Source organism: Gopherus evgoodei, chromosome 4 (assembly GCF_007399415.2).
Source record: "Gopherus evgoodei ecotype Sinaloan lineage chromosome 4, rGopEvg1_v1.p, whole genome shotgun sequence".
Classification (NCBI taxonomy): Eukaryota; Metazoa; Chordata; order Testudines; family Testudinidae; genus Gopherus; species Gopherus evgoodei.
In genome coordinates this window covers 127274899-127284688 of record NC_044325.1, presented here as the reverse complement: position 1 = coordinate 127284688, position 9790 = coordinate 127274899, and positions in this window count along the sequence as shown.

Here is a 9790-nt window from a genome sequence, read left to right as displayed (position 1 = left end):
AGAGCTCGTCGCGCCGCCGCCCGGAGCCCAAGTGCCCTGCCCCCTCCTCCCTCCTCCCTCCTCCCTCCGTGCGCTGCGCTGTCACCCGCCCCGCAAGCTGTCCATTGGCGGCGCCTCCCCTCTCTGGAGGCAGGAGTCCCGCCCACCAGCGCCGCGGCCCCGCCCGTTCTCTCCCATTGGCCTAATGGCCTCTGCTGGGCGGGTCCTGGCAGTCTATTGGCTGGTATTAGCAGTCACTGCCATCCCATTGGCCTCGTCGCTCTTCTTTATTATTGGCTGTTTAGCCTGTTTGTCTCCATCTGCACCCAATGGGGAGATATGGGCGGGGATAAGCTACCGTCACCGTAGAACCGAGACGGTTATTGGTTGCGGGCGGTGATGATGAGGCAACGCCACACGCAGAGAGGTGATTCATTCTGCGTCTGAGGTAGGCTCCAGTGGGCGGGGTCTCCATCAGCTTAATATCAGGATTGGCTGACTACAAAGGAAGGAGCGGGACTCATGGACGTGTCCAAGCCCGGCTATTAGTAACCTCTGACCTATGACCCCCTGAGCCTGAGTCATTGTCACCCTGGGATGCCACTCTCTGATACTTGACCTGTTCCCAGGACCGGGGCCCCAGCATGCCCCACTGGTGTCCCCACCTGCTAGGACTGGACCCTTTGATGCCCCAAGTCAGAGCTGGGAAAATGGGCCTAGGATGGCAACAGACTCAGCCAATGTCACATGGGTGCCCCGGGAACAGATCCCCACTGTCCCAATCAAATCCCCACAGACACCAAGGCTCCTAAACTGCCATCTGAAAAGGATAGCATAGGAGTGGATTGAAGCTAGGCTGCTCCTCCACCCCTGCATGGATTTGTCCCACCAAGCTGTTTCACATCAGGAGAAATCCGCACAGACCCTGGCCCAACGGTTGACCATAAATTAGAGGCGGAAAGTAGGAGACATGCAGGGTCAGGAAAAGAGAGCATGACAGGAGGGTATATTCTGCTTGTCACAACCAAAATATGAGGAAGTTCAAGATAAGGATTTCCATATCAGCAGTGAGAAAAGACTGTCCCCTGAAGAGCAATGAAAGGGAAAAAAGCATAATTGTGTGGAAAAGATGGCAAATGCACCACTGTCATGTAACGCTTCACCTTACCGCCCAGTCAGGATTGGACAATGACTAATGGATGCAGAAAATAATAATATAGGGCTTTTTATCAATAGATGTCAAAGCACCTCAAAATCTTTAATGTATTTCTCCTGCAAACAGCCCTGAGAGGCAGGACAGTGCTATTATGTCTGTTTTTTTGCATATTGGGAACTGAGGCACAGAGACTTCCCCAAGATCACAGAGGAAGTCAGCATCACATGTCAACATATACAAAGTAAATATCCTTAAATCACACTCTAAGAAGTTCTCAAGCAGCATTTTGCTTACTTTGCCCATCTGCTCATTTTGATTATTATTGATGGTAATATGTTTCATCAGTTTGTCTGTGTAACAGTTAAATCAATGTTTACTGACATTTCCTGATAAAAATCTTATCTTTCCAAGCCTCCTTTAAAATCAAACCCCAAATACACCATGAAGCCCCCTCCCAGTCAGATGTCATGCAGGCTCTGACATCACACACTCTCGACTGAGAAGACGGGATAAGAAACAGCAGAAGAGAATTGTGTGTGGTTAGACAATGCTGATACCAGATCACAGCATTGTTAACACAAATAATGAAGAATTTGGTGTATTGTACATATTGGCATTGCATCTTTAAAGTGCACCTTGATTTCTTCAGACAATCACCACCTGATTTACAGCAACTGTGAGGAGTTGTTACTGAGTAAGAGAGGCCTAGATCCTGACAAGTATTTAGGCATCTCACATCCACTGAAATCAGTGGGAGTTAGGCACCTCAGTACCTTTGAGCATCTTAGCCTAAGTCAATAACTAGGTGGTTGCCTAATTAATTACATATACTGGATGCTCTCACTACCTTGCTCACTTTTAGAATTGTGCTTTTCTTTGTGAGCTGCTGGAGTAGCAGCAGATACTCTCAAAGGCTGCATTGCCTCATTTTAATTATGTGTATAGCATAAGTATTTATTTAAAGCATCTTCCCATCTGTGCACATTTGATATTATGCTTTACTCCAGGTATTATTTGTTCATGTAACATTTATTCAGGTGTACCCTGCCCCACTGGAGTGGAGATGGAAATTGTTGCTGCTAGGGCAAGCTCCCTGGTTAAGTTTGAATCCCCCTTAGCTTGATAGGCTGGGCCCAGATGAGGCTAGACATCCCACCTCCAGTTGGCTCCATCTTGAGGTTGCATTGGGTTCTCAGCCAGACTAGACCCATTGTCAAGGCTTGACCAGCCTAAATGTGAATTGGGGTAAGGTCCAGAGGAGGAATGATCCTTCTTTGGTGGCACTGTCTGAAGCCTGGATCCTGCTTTCCAAGGCTGCAGTAACACCACTGCCACTGATACCATTTTTGATTGAAAGCCATCCCATCTGGGTTCAAATAACTGGTTCTCATCTCCTCTAGAAACAAATAGCCATCCTTCTTCTTTCTGGCTCCTTTTGCTAGTGACAGCTTGTCATGGTATAATTCCCCACTCTGAACCTTAGCGTCCAAAAGATGGGGTACCAGCATGAACTCCTCTAAGCTCAATTACCAGCTTAGAACCTGTAGCGCTGCCACCAACCAGGAATTCCAGTGCCTGGTACACTCTGGTCCCCCAAAAACCTTGCTCGGGGACCCCCAAGACCCAGTCCCTCTGGATCTTAACACAAGGAAAGTAAACTCTTTCCCTCACCGTTGCCTCTCCCAGGCTTCCCCTCCCTGGGTTACCCTAGAAGATTACTGTGATTCAAACTCTTTGAAGCTTAAAACAGAGAGGAAAATTCACCTTCCCCCCTCCTTCTCTCTCCCCCTTCCCTCCTTTCTCCCCACCAATTCCCTTGTGAATCCAGACTCAAGTCCCTGGGTCTCACCAGAATAAAAAAAAATATCAGGTTCTTAAACAAGAAAAGCTTTTAATTAAAGAAAGAAAAAACAGTAAAAATTATCTTTGTAAATTTAAGATGGAATATGTTACAGGGTCTTTCAGCTATAGACACTGGGAATACCCTCCCAGCCTAAGTATACAAGTACAAATTAAAATCCTTTCAGCAAAATATAAATTTGAACTCCTTCCAGCCAAATACACATTTGCAAATAAAGAAAACAAACATAAGCCTAACTCGCCTTATCTACCTAGTACTCACTATTCTGGACATATAAGAGACTGTATCAAAGAGATTGGAGAGAAACCTGGTTTCATATCTGGTCCCTCTGAGACCCCAGAGTGAACAACAACCAAAAACTGACAGCACACACAAAAACTTCCCTCCCTCAAGATTTGAAAGTATCCTGTCCCCTGATTGGTCCTCTGGTCAGGTGACAGCCAGGCTTACTGAACTTGTTAACCCTTTACAGTCAAAAGAGACATGAAGTACTCCTGTTCTAGTAACCCTTAACTATCTGTTTATGACAGCTGCCCTTATATTCTCTTCTTTCTTACCTACTGTAACAAGCAGTACAATAGTTAATAATGGTAACTTTGAAGTAGTATCCTCTTAGTGAGCACCCACTGAAATGAATGGGACACTTCACAGCTATTGTTTCAGACATTTTGCAAGTTCAGGCCAATAGCATTGCATCAATTACAGTTGGTGCCACATTTAGGAAAGATGTGGACAAGTTGGAGAGAGTCCAGAGAACAAAAATGATAAAAAGTTTAGAAAATCTGACCTACAAAGGAAGGCTAAAAATACTGGGCACATGTACTCTTGAGAAAAGAACACTGAGGGTGGACCAGATAACAGTCTTCAAATACATTAAGGGCTGTTATAAAGAGGACAGCGATCAATTGTTCTCCATGTCCACTGAAAGTAGGACAAGACATAATGGACTTAAACTGCAGCAAGGGAAATTTAGGTAAGATATTAGGAAAAACTATCCAACTATAGAAGTAGTTCAGCTTTGGAATAGGCTTCCAGGGGAGGTTGTGGAATCCCCATCATGGAGATTTTTAAGAACAGGTGGGATAAACACCTGTGAGGGATGGCCTAGGTTTACTTGGTCCTGCCTCAGCTCAGGGTGCTGGACTTGATGACTTCTCCAGGTTCCTTCCAGCTCAACATATCTATTCTATAATGAGGCTCCTAGATCAGAGAGGGCCTGTGAATAGAAGACCCCATCTACCCTAGTCTCCTCTGTCAGGCTTCAGGGCCTGGTCATAGAATCATAGAACTGTAGGACTGGAAGAGACCTCGAGAAGTCATCTAGTCCAGTCCCCTGCACTCAAGGCAGGACTAGGAATTATTTAGCGCATCCCTAACAGGTGTTTCTCTAACCTGCTCTTAAAAATCTCCAATGATGGAAATTCCACAACCTCCCTGGGCAATTTCAGTGCTTAACCACCCTTACAGGAAGTTTTCCCTAATGATCACCTAAACCACTCTTGCTGCAATTTAAATCCATTGTTTATTTTCCTATCCTTACAGGTTAAAGGGAACAATTTTTCTCCCTCCTCCTTGTAACAACCTTTTATGTACTTGAAAACTGTTATGTCCCACCTCAGTCTTCTGCAAACTAAATAAACCCATTTTTTCCAATCTTCTCTTATAGGTCATGTTTTCTAGACCTTTAATCATTTCTGTTGCTCCACATCTTTCTTGAAATGTGGCACCCAGAACTGGACACAATACTCCAGGTGAAGTCTAATTAGCATGCAGTAGACCTGAAGAATTACTTCTTGTGTCTTGCTTACAACACTCCTGCTAATACATCCCAGAATGTTTGCTTTTTGTGCAACAGTGTTACACTGTTCACTCATATTTAGCTTGTGATCCACTATGAACCCAGATACCTTTTTGAAGTACTCCTCCCTAGACATTCATTTTGTATGTGTGCAACTGATTTGTTCCCTCCTAAGTGGACTACTTTGCATTTCATCCTATTTACTTCAGACCATTTCTCCAATTTGTCCAGATCATTTTGAATTTTAATCCTACTCTCCAAAGCAGCAGTTCTCAACCAGAGGTCCGAGGGCCCCTGGGGGGGCTGCAAGCAGGTTTCAGGGGGTCCGCCAAACAGGGCTGGCATTAGACTCATTGGGGCCCAGAGCAGAAAGCCCACAGTGCCCTGAGCTCCACCACCTGGGGCTGAAGCGAAAGCCTGAGCAGTTTAGCTTTGTGGGGTACCTTGTGGTTTGGTGCCTCATGCAATTGCTCTGTTTGCTTTCCCCTAATGCCAGTCCTGGCTTTTAGAATCATAGAAGATTAGGGTTGAAAGAGATCTCAGAAGGTCATCTAATCCAACCCCCTGCTCAAAGTAGGATCAACCCCAACTAAATCATCTCAGCCAGGGCTTTGTCAAGCCTAACCTTAAAAACCTCTAAGGATGGAAATTCCACCACCTCCCTAGGTAACTCATTCCAGTGCTTCACCACCCTCCTAGTGAAATAATTTCCCCTAATATCTGACCTTTTATATGCAGAAAAACAGTTGTGCTGGTACAGGTGGGCTGTGGAGTTTTTATAGCATGTTGTGTGTGTGGGGGGGGTCTCGAAGGAAAAGGTTGAGAACCCTGCTCCAAAGCACTTGCCATCCCTCCCAGCTTGATATAATCTGAAAACTTTATAAGTGTACTCTCTGTGCCATTATCTAAATCATTGATAAAGATATTGAATAGAACCAGACCCAGAACTAATCCCTGCAAGACCCCCCTCAATATGCCCTTCCAGGTTGACTGCAAGCCACTGATAACTAATCTCTGGGAATGGTTTTCTTAGCAGTTATGCACACACCTTATAGTAGCTACCTTATAGTAGCTCCATCTAGGTTGCATTTCCCCTAGTTTACAAGAAAGTCATGTGAGACAGTATCAAAAGCATTACTAAAGTCAAGATATACCACATCTACCACTTTTCCCCTATCCACAAGGCTTGTTACCCTGTCAAGGAAAGATATTAGGTTAGTTTGACATGATTTGTTCTTGACAAATCCATGCTGTTACTTATCACCTTATCATCTTCTAGGTGTTTGCAAAATAATTATTTGCTCCATTATCTTTCCAGGTACTGACATTAAGATGACCGGTCTGTAATTCCCCAGGTTGTTCTGATTTCCCTTTTTATACATGGGCACTATATTTGTGCTTTTACAGTCCTCTGGAATCTTTTCTGTCTTCCATGACTTTTTGAAGATAATTGCTAATGGCTCAGATACCTCCTCAGTCAGCTCCTTAGAGAATACTAGGCTGTATTTCATCAAGCACTTGTGACTTGAAGACATCTAATTTTTTAGTAATTTTTAACTTTTCCCTATTTGAGCTTCTGATCCTACCTTATTTTCACCGGCATTCACTGGGTTAGATGTCCAGTCACCACCAACCTTCTTGGTGAAAACCGAAACAAAGAAGTTATTTAACACTTCTGCCATTTCTACATTTTCTGTTATTGTTCCCCGCCCCAATCAAGTAATGGGTCTACCTGGTCCTTAGTCTTCCTTGTACTTCTAATGTATGTGTAGAATGTTTTCTTATTACCCTTTATGTCTCTAGTTAGTTTAATCTTGTTTTGTGCCTTGGCCTTTCAAATTTTGTCCCTATATACTTGTGTTATTCATTCATTGTAATTTGACCTAGCTTCCACACTTTGTAGAACACTTTTTGAGTTTCAGATCTTAAGCCAAGGTGGTCTCTCGTCATACTTCCCATGTTTTCTACACAGAGAGATAGTTTGCTCTTCTGCCCGTAATAATGTCTCTCTGAAAAACTGACAACTCTCTTGAATGGTTTTTCCCCTTAGACTTGTTTCCCATGGGATCCTACCAACTCCCTCACTTTGCTAAAGTCTACCTTCTTAAAATCCATTATCTTTATTGTGCTTTTTTCCCCTCCTACCATTCCTTAGAATCACAAAGTCTACCATTTCATGATCACTTTCACCTAAGCTGCCTTCCACATTCAAATTCTCAACCAGTTCCTCCTCATTTGTCAAAATCAAGTCTCCCCTAGTGGCTTACTCCACCTTCTGAAATAAACTGTCTCCAATACATTCCAAGAACTTGTTTGATAATCTGTGCCTTGCCGTGTTATTTTTCCCAAAGTATGTCTGGGTAGTGAAGTCCCACATCACCACCAAGTGTTTTGGATGATTGTTAGCTGTTTAAAAAATAGTCTCATCCACCTCTTCTAGGTGGTCTGTAGTAGACCTCACCATGACATCACCCTTATTTTTCACCCTTTAATCTTACCGAGAGATTTTCAACAAGTCTGTCTCCTATTTCCATCTTAACCTAGGCCCAAGTGTGTACATTTTTAATAGATAAGGCAACACCTCCTCCCTTTTATCTCTGCTTGTCCTTCCTGAGGAAGCTGTATCCTTCGATACCAATATTAGTTATCCCACATCTTTGTGATGCCAAGTGTAATAGTTGTGTTTATTAACTAGCATTAGTTCTTCCTGCTTATTCGCCATACTTCTTGCATTAGTATACAGACATCTAGGATACTGATTTGATTTTCCCCGTTCTCTCTTACCCCTACTATAACGGCCCATACTTCCCTCCCCCCCTCCCCTGCAATTCCAACCCTTCTCCCAAGTCTTCATGTTTTGGAATTACCTGTGGGCTTTTGTCACCTGCTGCTGTCGAACCCAGTTTAAAGCCCTCCTCAGTAGGCTAGCCAGTCTGTATCCAAATACGTTCTTCCCCTGCCTTGGTCGGTAACTTCCATCTCTGCTTAGCAATCCTTCTTCCCTGGCAACACCATCCTCACAGCCAGGCATTCATTTCCAGGATGCATCTGCCTCTGTCTGGGCCCCTACCCTTGATAGGAAGGATCAAAGAGAACACCACCTGTGCCCCCAGCTCCTTCACCCTTACTCCCGGAGCCCTGATCTGCTCAGGGCCATACCTTGCGTATCATTAGTGCACACATGAATGACTAGCATGGGGTAGGAGTCAGAAGGCTGGATGAGCCTCAACAATCACTCCGTAATGTCTTGGATACGGGCCCCTGGCAGACAGCATACTTCCTGGGTGCCTCCATCCCAGGGCCGTCCTTAGGCATAGGCAGAATAGGCAACGGCTAGGGCCTCACGCTGCCTGGGGGCACCACTCTCCATGCAGCGGACAGTATAGAAGCAGGGATGCTGGGTCCTAGAGAGAGCCGAATGCAGCACAGTCTGAGGAATGGGATTGGCTGCTGGGGTCTCTGGGAAGGGGAGGGAGTGGGGGTTGGGAAAGGAGCTCACCTGTGAGTGTGACTCTTTCCCCCCGGCTGAGGTCAGGTGAGGCTGTGGCTCTGGAACCAGTATCCTTTGTTGTCTCCCATAACATCCATTCTTCTCCCCCTGCCCCACGGAGCACCCCCTCCTTTCTCCCTCCTCCCCAGGAGCATCCCTCTCTCTCTCCTCCCTCCCCTCCGTCAGGGCTAGGTTGGGTGAAGTGCTGGGAGGGAGGGGAGACTGGCTGGCTGCTTGCTGAGGAATGAAAGTGAAAGTAACTCACTTTTTGGGCAGGCAGCCAGAATTGGAGTGTCACACTGCCTATATAAGACGAAGCCCCAAATATCGGGACTGGCCCTATAAAATCAGGACATCTGGATCTGGCCACCCTAGCTGGGGAGTGCCTCTCCCCCAGGCTGGCAGCTGCCAGCAATCCATCTCATCCAGGCAGAGCTGCACAGGGCAGGATGAGCTGCTGTGGCTCCATGGGTGCCCTGTCCCTGAGATCAGATGCTGTGCTAACATCACCATGGTCCATAAGGCTGGTGGTGGTGCCCATTGGCATGTGATTGGACCTGAGGGTTTGCTGCTGCTGTTGCCACTCTGCACCCCAAGAGGTGGATTTTGGGGTCCTGCAGTTTTCCACCTATCTCCTCCTCTACTGCAGCTGTTGGACCAGCGGGCTGGGGGGTGAGCCAAGCATGAAAGCAGTACTGTGTTGCCATTTAGATTGTCATTTAACAACTTTGTTTGCCAAAAATTCTTGCTAACAATCCTGAATCCAATTTCAATATTTTTTTTTTTAAAAATCAATATCTTAGCCAAAAACAGAAAATTAAGTTGTTGACAATTATTAGTGACAGGTTTGGTTTGAGGCAGGGAGTGGGCCAGTTTTCATCAGAGAAACAAAAAATGTTGACTGACTTTCCTATAGCCTGTTACTCCTGATAAGAGCCCTCCAACAACTGTAATATGCTCATCTCCTTACTAGTGTATAAAGCAGGGGTCGGTAACCTACGGCACACGTGTCAAAGGTGGCAGGTGAGCTGATTTTTGATGGTATGCAGCAGCAGGCTGAGCGGCTCAGCCCATCACTGCTCTGGGGTTCCGGCTGCTGCCCTATTGCCAGCTGGGATACCAGCCATCGGCCCCACTCAGCACCTGCTGCTGGCCTGGGGACCCCCCAAGGAACCCCAGGCTGGCAGTGGGCTGAGCAGGCCAGCTGAACCACTCAACCTGCTGTCAGCCTGGGGTTCCATTCACTCAGCCGGCAGCGGGCTGAGTGGGCTGGTGGCGGGCTGAGCAGGGCTGGTGGGGGGTTGAGTGGCTCAGTCTGCTGCCAGTCTGGGGTGCCAGCAGCACTCAGCCTACTGCTACTCTGGGATTTCGGCTGCCGGCCCCTTGCCAGTCAGGAGCTCAGCCGCCAGCCCCACTCTGCCTCCTGCCAGCCTGGGTGAGCAGAATCCCAGGCTGGTAGCGGGCTGAGGGGGGGGTTGGCGGCCGGGATCCTGGCTGGCAGGAGTT